Here is a 12047-nt window from a genome sequence, read left to right on the forward strand (position 1 = left end):
CTATTTAATAAGCCTATTTATTGAGCCTATTTAATAAGTCTATTTAATAAGCCTATTTAATAAGCCTATTTAATAAGTATTTAATGAGCCTATTTAATAAGTCTATTTAATAAGCCTATTTAATAGGCCTATTTAATAAGTCTAAGTTGCTTAAATAAGCATATTTAATAAGCCTATTTAATAGGCCTATTTAATAAGCCTAAGTTGCTGAAATAAGCCTATTTAATATGCCTAAGTTGCTGAATAAGCCTATTTAATAAGCCTAAGTTGCTGAAATAAGCCTATTTAATAAGTCTAAGTTGCTGAAATAAGGCTATTTAATAAGCCTAAGTTGCTGAAATAAGCCTATTTAATAAGCCTAAGTTGCTGAAATAAGGCTATTTAATAAGTCTAAGTTGCTGAAATAAGCCTATTTAATAAGCCTAAGTTGCTGAAATAAGTATATTTAATAAGCATAAGTTGCTGAAATAAGCCTATTTAATGAGTCTAAGTTGCTGAAATAAGGCTATTTAATAAGTCTAAGTTGCTGAAATAAGCCTATTTAATAAGGCTATTTAATAAGACTAAGTTGCTGAAATAAACCTATTTAATAAGCCTAAGTTGCTAAAATAAGCCTATTTAATGAGGCTATTTAATAAGTCTATTTAATGAGCCTATTTAATAAGCATATTTAATAAGCCTATTTAATAAGCCTATTTAATACGCCTAATTAATAAACATATTTAATAAGTATTTAATGAGCCTATTTAATAAGTCTATTTAATAAGCCTTTTTAATAAGCCTATTTAATAAATCTATTTAATAAGCCTATTTAATAAGTCTATTTAATAAGTCTATTTAATAAGCCTATTTAATAAGTATTTAATGAGCCTATTTAATAAGCCTATTTATTGAGCCTATTTAATAAGCCTATTTATTGAGCCTATTTTATAAGCCTATTTATTGAGCCTATTTAATAAGCCTATTTATTGAGCCTATTTAATAAGCCTATTTAATAAGTCTATTTAATAAGCCTATTTAATAAGCCTATTTAATACGCCTATTTAATAAGCCTATTTAATAAGCCTATTTAATAAGCCTATTTATTGAGCCTATTTAATAAGTCTATTTAATAAGCCTACTTAATAAGCCTATTTAATAATTATTTAATGAGCCTATTTAATAAGCCTATTTAATAAGCCTATTCATTGAGCCTATTTTATAAGCCTATTTATTGAGCCTATTTAATAAGCCTATTTATTGAGCCTATTTAATAAGCCTATTTATTGAGCCTATTTAATAAGTCTATTTAATAAGCCTATTTATTGAGCCTATTTAATAAGCCTATTTAATAAGCCTATTTATTGAGCTTATTTAATAAGTCTATTTAATAAGCCTATTTAATAAGCCTATTTAATAAGTATTTAATGAGCCTATTTAATAAGCCTATTTAATAGGCCTATTTAATAAGTCTTAGTTGCTGAAATAAGCCTATTTAATAAGCCTAAGTTTCTGAATGAGCCTATTTAATAAGCCTAAGTTGCTGAAATAAGCTTATTTAATAAGCCTAAGTTGCTGAACAAGCCTATTTAATAAGCCTAAGTTGCTGAATAAACCTATTTAATAAGTCTAAGTTGCTGAAATAAGCCTATTCAATAAGGCTATTTAAGAAGCCTAAGTTGCTGAAATAAGCCTATTTAATAAGCCTATTTAATAAGCCTATTTAATAAGTATTTAATGAGGCTATTTAATAAGCCTATTTAATAAGCCTATTTAATAAGCCTATTTAATACGCCTATTTAATAAACATATTTAATAAGTATTTAATGAGCCTATTTAATAAGCCTATTTATTGAGCCTATTTAATAAGCCTATTTATTGAGCCTATTTAATAAGCCTATTTATTGAGCCTATTTAATAAGCCTATTTATTGAGCCTATTTAATACGCCTATTTAATAAGTCTATTTAATAAGCCTATTTAATACGCCTATTTATTGAGCCTATTTAATAAGCCTATTTAATAAGCGTATTTATTGAGCCTATTTAATAAGTCTATTTATTAAGCCTATTTAATAGGCCTATTTAATAAATCTAAGTTGCTGAAATAAGCCTATTTAATAAGCCTATTTAATAGGCCTATTTAATAAGCCTAAGTTGCTGAAATAAGCCTATTTAATAAGTCTAAGTTGCTGAAATAAGGCTAATTAATAAGCCTAAGTTGCTGAAATAAGCCTATTTAATAAGCCTACGTTGCTGAAATAAGGCTATTTAATAAGTCTAAGTTGCTGAAATAAGCCTATTTAATACGCCTAAATTGCTGAAATAAGTATATTTAATAAGCATAAGTCGCTGAAATAAGCCTATTTAATAAGTCTAAGTTGCTGAAATAAGGCTATTTAATAAGTCTAAGTTGCTGAAATAAACCTATTTAATAAGCCTAAGTTGCTAAAATAAGCCTATTTAATGAGGCTATTTAATAAGTCTATTTAATAAGCCTATTTAATAAGCCTATTTAATAAGCCTATTTAATGAGCCTATTTATTGAGCCTATTTAATAAGCCTGTTTATTGAGCCTATTTAATAAGCCTATTTATTGAGCCTATTTAATAAGCCGATTTAATAAGTCTATCTAATAAGCCTATTTAATAAGCCTATTTAATAAGCCTATTTATTGAGCCTACTTAATAAGCCTATTTAATAAGCCTATTTATTGAGCCTATTTAATAAGTCTATTTAATAAGCCTATTTAATAAGCCTATTTAATAAGTATTTAATTAGCCTATTTAATAAGTTTATTTAATAAGCCTATTTAAAAGGCCTATTTAATAAGTCTAAGTTGCTTAAATAAGCCTATTTAATAAGCCTATTTAATAGGCCTATTTAATAAGCCTAAGTTGCTGAAATAAGCCTATTTAATAAGCCTAAGTTGCTGAATAAGCCTATTTAATAAGCCTAAGTTGCTGAAATAAGCCTATTTAATAAGTCTAAGTTGCTGAAATAAGGCTATTTAATAAGCCTAAGTTGCTGAAATAAGCCTATTTAATAAGCCTAAGTTGCTGAAATAAGGCTATTTAATAAGTCTAAGTTGCTGAAATAAGCCTATTTAATAAGCCTAAGTTGCTGAAATAAGTATATTTAATAAGCATAAGTTGCTGAAATCAGCCTATTTAATGAGTCTAAGTTGCTGAAATAAGGCTATTTAATAAGTCTAAGTTGCTGAAATAAGCCTATTTAATAATCCTATTTAATAAGCCTATTTAATAAGTATTTAATGAGGCTGTTTAATAAGCCTATTTAATAAGCCTATTTAATAAGCCTATTTAATACGTCTATTTAATAAACATATTTAATAAGTATTTAATGAGCCTATTTAATACGCCTATTTATTGAGCCTATTTAATAAGTCTATTTAATAAGCCTATTTATTGAGCCTATTTAATAAGCCTATTTATTGAGCCTATTTAATAAGTCTATTTAATAAGCCTATTTATTGAGCCTATTTAATAAGCCTATTTAATAAGCCTATTTATTGAGCTTATTTAATAAGTCTATTTAATATGCCTATTTAATAAGCCTATTTAATAAGTATTTAATGAGCCTATTTAATAAGTCTATTTAATAATAAAATAATAAATTGATAAAATAAAATAACACAATAATATTCTCACGACGTTTCGGCCACAACACAAGCGGCCTTCATCAGGTGAAGGGGGCGAGACTGTCTGGTAGGACAGCGCTGGAGTGAGAGAGCCACGTTCAGATCACGGCTTTTAAGCTGTGTGAGAGGAACAAAGAGCCTTGACACAGGAATTAGCATAAAATTTAGCATTGAAATGGCTGAATGATTAGCTTGTGACTGGTCACAGAAATAGCTATGTTAAAAGTTAAAGCATACACATCCGCAGAGGCACCCATTGTTAAAAGGAATTAGCATAGAATTTAGCATTGAAATAGCTAAGTTAAGGCATACACATCCGCAGAGGCACCCCTTGACAATGGGATTAGCATAGAATTTAGCATTGAAATGGCTGAGTGATTCGCTTGTAACTGCTACAGAAATAGCTACGTTGAAGTCAGAGCATACACATTCACCGAGGCACTTAGTACAAATCAAACAGGAGAATTTAGCATTGAAATAACTAGGCGAATTTAGCATTGAAATAACTGGGTGATTTGCTAGTGACTGGTCACAGAAATGACTACACATCTGAGCTATTCACAGTACTATATAGTGAACCAATAAAAACTAAAATATAAATTACCTTCATGTTATCAATAAACTCTATATTCTCCAATCAGCTAAGCTACCAACCATAAGTCGTTATATATCACAATGCTATATGGCGAAAAAATGGGTGGATTCTTACCCTCAAATTTCCGTACCACGGATAGCTATGGGCCCCGTTCAGACGGACGAGTTCGTCCATGGTCGGAACAGAGGAGGGGGAGAGAGACAGCTGCGAGGCCCTAGTATGCTCCATGTTGTAAACCATACCATTAACCGTGGTGTGAGAGGTATTAAGAGGCAATGCTGGCGAAAGAGCTGCGGTCTGAAGGACATCGTAAAATTGCAATTAATTAAGAACAGAAATGATTTAACACATCTTTCCAGTGGTTACTAAGCCTGAATCCATCTTCTCGGTTGAAATTGTCTCTGTGCTTGTATATGTGAATGGCCTCATGAACGAATCTCTCATGGTAGCCGGTTGGTTTGCAAAGAACCTCCGTCTTGGAGAAGTCAATGTCATGTGAGCCCACTGAATTGTAACAGTGGTCTGCCACGGCAGAGGAGTTCGTCTTACCGTGTTTCAAGTCTGCTTTATGTTCGCGGATGCGGTCCGAGATATGTCTTTTGGTTTCTCCAATGTAGCTACTACCACAGAGGCACTTTAGTTTGTAAACGCCTGGGTACTGTATGTCTGGAAGAGCATCTTTTACAGATGGAACTAAATCACGGATTTTGTGTACTGTGTTGAATCGGACCTGGATCTTGTGTTTATTCAGGATTTTGGAGATCTTTTTAGTGACCCCTGCAATGTAGGGTAAGGTGATGGTTTTGAGTGGCTCCACAAGAGGATCCTTCTTCATGACTGGAGTGATGGCTTTGCGGATTGTGTAGTCGGAGTAGCCATTAGCCCTGAGAGCCTGGTGTACGTGCTTGAGTTCACTGGTAATGTGTTCCTGGTCGGAAATGCATTGGGCTCTATGGTATAGAGTCTTGATGAGGCAGTTCTTCTGGGATGGATGGTGGTGGGAATCCGGTTTCAAGTAAGCATCTGTATGGGTAGCTTTCCTGTAGACAGAGTGGCTCATTGAACCATCATGTCTCCTTTTAATTAAGACATCCAGAAAGGGTAGTTTGCCATCTTTTTCGACCTCCATGGTAAATCTGATGGCTGGGTGTATGGAATTGATGTGGTCGCGGAATTGGTCTAGAGCAGGCTGGCCATGTGGCCAGATGACAAAGGTGTCATCAACGTACCTCTTCCATAAGGTCGGGCGTAGAGTGGCAGTCTGGATGGCGTCAGTTTCAAATTTTTCCATGAATACGTTGGCTACAACCGGAGATAGGGGGGAGCCCATTGGGGTGCCCTCAGTTTGTTTGTAGAAAGTTCCATTCCAGGTGAAGTATGTGTTGGTTAAGCAATGTCTCACCAGGGGGGGTACATCAGTATGCAGTCCTTGATGAACCAGGTCTTCAATGATAGCGATGGTGTCAGGTACCGGGACTTTGGTGAACAAGGACACCACATCAAAACTGACAAGCAGGTCGTTTGGGGACAGGGAAATGTCTTTGATTGTCGATACCAGGTGAGTAGAATTTAGTACCGCAGAGGTGGTTTTTCCAGTGAAAGGTCGCAGTATATCAGCCAGAAAACGTGCCAGTTTGTAGGTGGGGGAGCTGATAGTAGAGACAATGGGACGAAGGGGTGTATCTTCTTTGTGTATCTTTGGAAGGCCATATAATCTTGGTGGTCTGGCCAGACCACCAAGATTATATGGCCTTCCGAAGATACACAAAGAAGATACACCCCTTCGTCCCATTGTCTCTACTATCAGCTCCCCCACCTACAAACTGGCACGTTTTCTGGCTGATATACTGCGACCTTTCACTGGAAAAACCACCTCTGCGGTACTAAATTCTACTCACCTGGTATCGACAATCAAAGACATTTCCCTGTCCCCAAACGACCTGCTTGTCAGTTTTGATGTGGTGTCCTTGTTCACCAAAGTCCCGGTACCTGACACCATCGCTATCATTGAAGACCTGGTTCATCAAGGACTGCATACTGATGTACCCCCCCTGGTGAGACATTGCTTAACCAACACATACTTCACCTGGAATGGAACTTTCTACAAACAAACTGAGGGCACCCCAATGGGCTCCCCCCTATCTCCGGTTGTAGCCAACGTATTCATGGAAAAATTTGAAACTGACGCCATCCAGACTGCCACTCTACGCCCGACCTTATGGAAGAGGTACGTTGATGACACCTTTGTCATCTGGCCACATGGCCAGCCTGCTCTAGACCAATTCCGCGACCACATCAATTCCATACACCCAGCCATCAGATTTACCATGGAGGTCGAAAAAGATGGCAAACTACCCTTTCTGGATGTCTTAATTAAAAGGAGACATGATGGTTCAATGAGCCACTCTGTCTACAGGAAAGCTACCCATACAGATGCTTACTTGAAACCGGATTCCCACCACCATCCATCCCAGAAGAACTGCCTCATCAAGACTCTATACCATAGAGCCCAATGCATTTCCGACCAGGAACACATTACCAGTGAACTCAAGCACGTACACCAGGCTCTCAGGGCTAATGGCTACTCCGACTACACAATCCGCAAAGCCATCACTCCAGTCATGAAGAAGGATCCTCTTGTGGAGCCACTCAAAACCATCACCTTACCCTACATTGCAGGGGTCACTAAAAAGATCTCCAAAATCCTGAATAAACACAAGATCCAGGTCCGATTCAACACAGTACACAAAATCCGTGATTTAGTTCCATCTGTAAAAGATGCTCTTCCAGACATACAGTACCCAGGCGTTTACAAACTAAAGTGCCTCTGTGGTAGTAGCTACATTGGAGAAACCAAAAGACATATCTCGGACCGCATCCGCGAACATAAAGCAGACTTGAAACACGGTAAGACGAACTCCTCTGCCGTGGCAGACCACTGTTACAATTCAGTGGGCTCACATGACATTGACTTCTCCAAGACGGAGGTTCTTTGCAAACCAACCGGCTACCATGAGAGATTCGTTCATGAGGCCATTCACATATACAAGCACAGAGACAATTTCAACCGAGAAGATGGATTCAGGCTTAGTAACCACTGGAAAGATGTGTTAAATCATTTCTGTTCTTAATTAATTGCAATTTTACGATGTCCTTCAGACCGCAGCTCTTTCGCCAGCATTGCCTCTTAATACCTCTCACACCACGGTTAATGGTATGGTTTACAACATGGAGCATACTAGGGCCTCGCAGCTGTCTCTCTCCCCCTCCTCTGTTCCGACCATGGACGAACTCGTCCGTCTGAACGGGGCCCATAGCTATCCGTGGTACGGAAATTTGAGGGTAAGAATCCACCCATTTTTTCGCCATATAGCATTGTGATATATAACGACTTATGGTTGGTAGCTTAGCTGATTGGAGAATATAGAGTTTATTGATAACATGAAGGTAATTTATATTTTAGTTTTTATTGGTTCACTATATAGTACTGTGAATAGCTCAGATGTGTAGTCATTTCTGTGACCAGTCACTAGCAAATCACCCAGTTATTTCAATGCTAAATTCGCCTAGTTATTTCAATGCTAAATTCTCCTGTTTGATTTGTACTAAGTGCCTCGGTGAATGTGTATGCTCTGACTTCAACGTAGCTATTTCTGTAGCAGTTACAAGCGAATCACTCAGCCATTTCAATGCTAAATTCTATGCTAATCCCATTGTCAAGGGGTGCCTCTGCGGATGTGTATGCCTTAACTTAGCTATTTCAATGCTAAATTCTATGCTAATTCCTTTTAACAATGGGTGCCTCTGCGGATGTGTATGCTTTAACTTTTAACATAGCTATTTCTGTGACCAGTCACAAGCTAATCATTCAGCCATTTCAATGCTAAATTTTATGCTAATTCCTGTGTCAAGGCTCTTTGTTCCTCTCACACAGCTTAAAAGCCGTGATCTGAACGTGGCTCTCTCACTCCAGCGCTGTCCTACCAGACAGTCTCGCCCCCTTCACCTGATGAAGGCCGCTTGTGTTGTGGCCGAAACGTCGTGAGAATATTATTGTGTTATTTTATTTTATCAATTTATTATTTTATTCTCATTCTACGTGACTTTACCGAAAGAACCAAAGAAGATGAATCATTGCAGTCACGAAAGCTTTAAATCGAAATCTATTTAATAAGCCTATTTAATAAGGCTATTTATTGAGCCTAAGTTGCTGAAATAAGCCTATTTAATAAGCCTATTTAATAGGCCTATTTAATAAGTCTAAGTTGCTGAAATAAGCCTATTTAATAAGCCTAAGTTTCTGAATGAGCCTATTTAATAAGCCTAAGTTGCTGAAATAAGCTTATTTAATAAGCCTAAGTTGCTGAACAAGCCTATTTAATAAGCCTAAGTTGCTGAATAAACCTATTTAATAAGTCTAAGTTGCTGAAATAAGCCTATTCAATAAGGCTATTTAAGAAGCCTAAGTTGCTGAAATAAGCCTATTTAATAAGCCTATTTAATAAGCCTATTTAATAAGTATTTAATGAGGCTATTTAATAAGCCTATTTAATAAGCCTATTTAATAAGCCTATTTAATACGCCAATTTAATAAACATATTTAATAAGTATTTAATGAGCCTATTTAATAAGCCTATTTATTGAGCCTATTTAATAAGCCTATTTATTGAGCCTATTTAATAAGCCTATTTATTGAGCCTATTTAATAAGCCTATTTATTGAGCCTATTTAATACGCCTATTTAATAAGTCTATTTAATAAGCCTATTTAATAAGCCTATTTATTGAGCCTATTTAATAAGCCTATTTAATAAGCGTATTTATTGAGCCTATTTAATAAGTCTATTTATTAAGCCTATTTAATAGGCCTATTTAATAAATCTAAGTTGCTGAAATAAGCCTATTTAATAAGCCTATTTAATAGGCCTATTTAATAAGCCTAAGTTGCTGAAATAAGCCTATTTAATAAGTCTAAGTTGCTGAAATAAGGCTATTTAATAAGTCTAAGTTGCTGAAATAAGGCTATTTAATAAGCCTAAGTTGCTGAAATAAGCCTATTTAATAAGCCTAAGTTGCTGAAATAAGGCTATTTAATAAGTCTAAGTTGCTGAAATAAGCCTATTTAATAAGCCTAAGTTGCTGAAATAAGTATATTTAATAAGCATAAGTTGCTGAAATCAGCCTATTTAATGAGTCTAAGTTGCTGAAATAAGGCTATTTAATAAGTCTAAGTTGCTGAAATAAGCCTATTTAATAATCCTATTTAATAAGCCTATTTAATAAGTATTTAATGAGGCTGTTTAATAAGCCTATTTAATAAGCCTATTTAATAAGCCTATTTAATACGTCTATTTAATAAACATATTTAATAAGTATTTAATGAGCCTATTTAATAAGCCTATTTATTGAGCCTATTTAATAAGTCTATTTAATAAGCCTATTTATTGAGCCTATTTAATAAGCCTATTTATTGAGCCTATTTAATAAGTCTATTTAATAAGCCTATTTATTGAGCCTATTTAATAAGCCTATTTAATAAGCCTATTTATTGAGCTTATTTAATAAGTCTATTTAATATGCCTATTTAATAAGCCTATTTAATAAGTATTTAATGAGCCTATTTAATAAGTCTATTTAATAAGCCTATTTAATAAGGCTATTTATTGAGCCTAAGTTGCTGAAATAAGCCTATTTAATAAGCCTATTTAATAGGCCTATTTAATAAGTCTAAGTTGCTGAAATAAGCCTATTTAATAAGCCTAAGTTTCTGAATGAGCCTATTTAATAAGCCTAAGTTGCTGAAATAAGCTTATTTAATAAGCCTAAGTTGCTGAACAAGCCTATTTAATAAGCCTAAGTTGCTGAATAAACCTATTTAATAAGTCTAAGTTGCTGAAATAAGCCTATTCAATAAGGCTATTTAAGAAGCCTAAGTTGCTGAAATAAGCCTATTTAATAAGCCTATTTAATAAGCCTATTTAATAAGTATTTAATGAGGCTATTTAATAAGCCTATTTAATAAGCCTATTTAATAAGCCTATTTAATACGCCTATTTAATAAACATATTTAATAAGTATTTAATGAGCCTATTTAATAAGCCTATTTATTGAGCCTATTTAATAAGCCTATTTATTGAGCCTATTTAATAAGCCTATTTATTGAGCCTATTTAATACGCCTATTTAATAAGTCTATTTAATAAGCCTATTTAATAAGCCTATTTATTGAGCCTATTTAATAAGCCTATTTAATAAGCGTATTTATTGAGCCTATTTAATAAGTCTATTTATTAAGCCTATTTAATAGGCCTATTTAATAAATCTAAGTTGCTGAAATAAGCCTATTTAATAAGCCTATTTAATAGGCCTATTTAATAAGCCTAAGTTGCTGAAATAAGCCTATTTAATAAGCCTACGTTGCTGAAATAAGGCTATTTAATAAGTCTAAGTTGCTGAAATAAGCCTATTTAATACGCCTAAATTGCTGAAATAAGTATATTTAATAAGCATAAGTCGCTGAAATAAGCCTATTTAATAAGTCTAAGTTGCTGAAATAAGGCTATTTAATAAGTCTAAGTTGCTGAAATAAACCTATTTAATAAGCCTAAGTTGCTAAAATAAGCCTATTTAATGAGGCTATTTAATAAGTCTATTTAATAAGCCTATTTAATAAGCCTATTTAATAAGTATTTAATTAGCCTATTTAATAAGTTTATTTAATAAGCCTATTTAATAGGCCTATTTAATAAGTCTAAGTTGCTTAAATAAGCCTATTTAATAAGCCTATTTAATAGGCCTATTTAATAAGCCTAAGTTGCTGAAATAAGCCTATTTAATAAGCCTAAGTTGCTGAATAAGCCTATTTAATAAGCCTAAGTTGCTGAAATAAGCCTATTTAATAAGTCTAAGTTGCTGAAATAAGGCTATTTAATAAGCCTAAGTTGCTGAAATAAGCCTATTTAATAAGCCTAAGTTGCTGAAATAAGGCTATTTAATAAGTCTAAGTTGCTGATATAAGCCTATTTAATAAGCCTAAGTTGCTGAAATAAGTATATTTAATAAGCATAAGTTGCTGAAATCAGCCTATTTAATGAGTCTAAGTTGCTGAAATAAGGCTATTTAATAAGTCTAAGTTGCTGAAATAAGCCTATTTAATAATCCTATTTAATAAGCCTATTTAATAAGTATTTAATGAGGCTGTTTAATAAGCCTATTTAATAAGCCTATTTAATAAGCCTATTTAATACGTCTATTTAATAAACATATTTAATAAGTATTTAATGAGCCTATTTAATAAGCCTATTTATTGAGCCTATTTAATAAGTCTATTTAATAAGCCTATTTATTGAGCCTATTTAATAAGCCTATTTATTGAGCCTATTTAATAAGTCTATTTAATAAGCCTATTTATTGAGCCTATTTAATAAGCCTATTTAATAAGCCTATTTATTGAGCTTATTTAATAAGTCTATTTAATAAGCCTATTTAATAAGCCTATTTAATAAGTATTTAATGAGCCTATTTAATAAGTCTATTTAATAAGCCTATTTAATAAGGCTATTTATTGAGCCTAAGTTGCTGAAATAAGCCTATTTAATAAGCCTATTTAATAGGCCTATTTAATAAGTCTAAGTTGCTGAAATAAGCCTATTTAATAAGCCTAAGTTTCTGAATGAGCCTATTTAATAAGCCTAAGTTGCTGAAATAAGCTTATTTAATAAGCCTAAGTTGCTGAACAAGCCTATTTAATAAGCCTAAGTTGCTGAATAAACCTATTTAATAAGTCTAAGTTGCTGAAATAAGCCTATTCAATAAG

Source organism: Petromyzon marinus, unplaced genomic scaffold, assembly GCF_048934315.1.
Source record: "Petromyzon marinus isolate PM22_M1 ecotype Great Lakes invasive population unplaced genomic scaffold, UKy_Petmar_22M1.pri1.0 PM_G_Scaffold_10, whole genome shotgun sequence".
NCBI classification, from domain to species: Eukaryota; Metazoa; Chordata; class Hyperoartia; order Petromyzontiformes; family Petromyzontidae; genus Petromyzon; species Petromyzon marinus.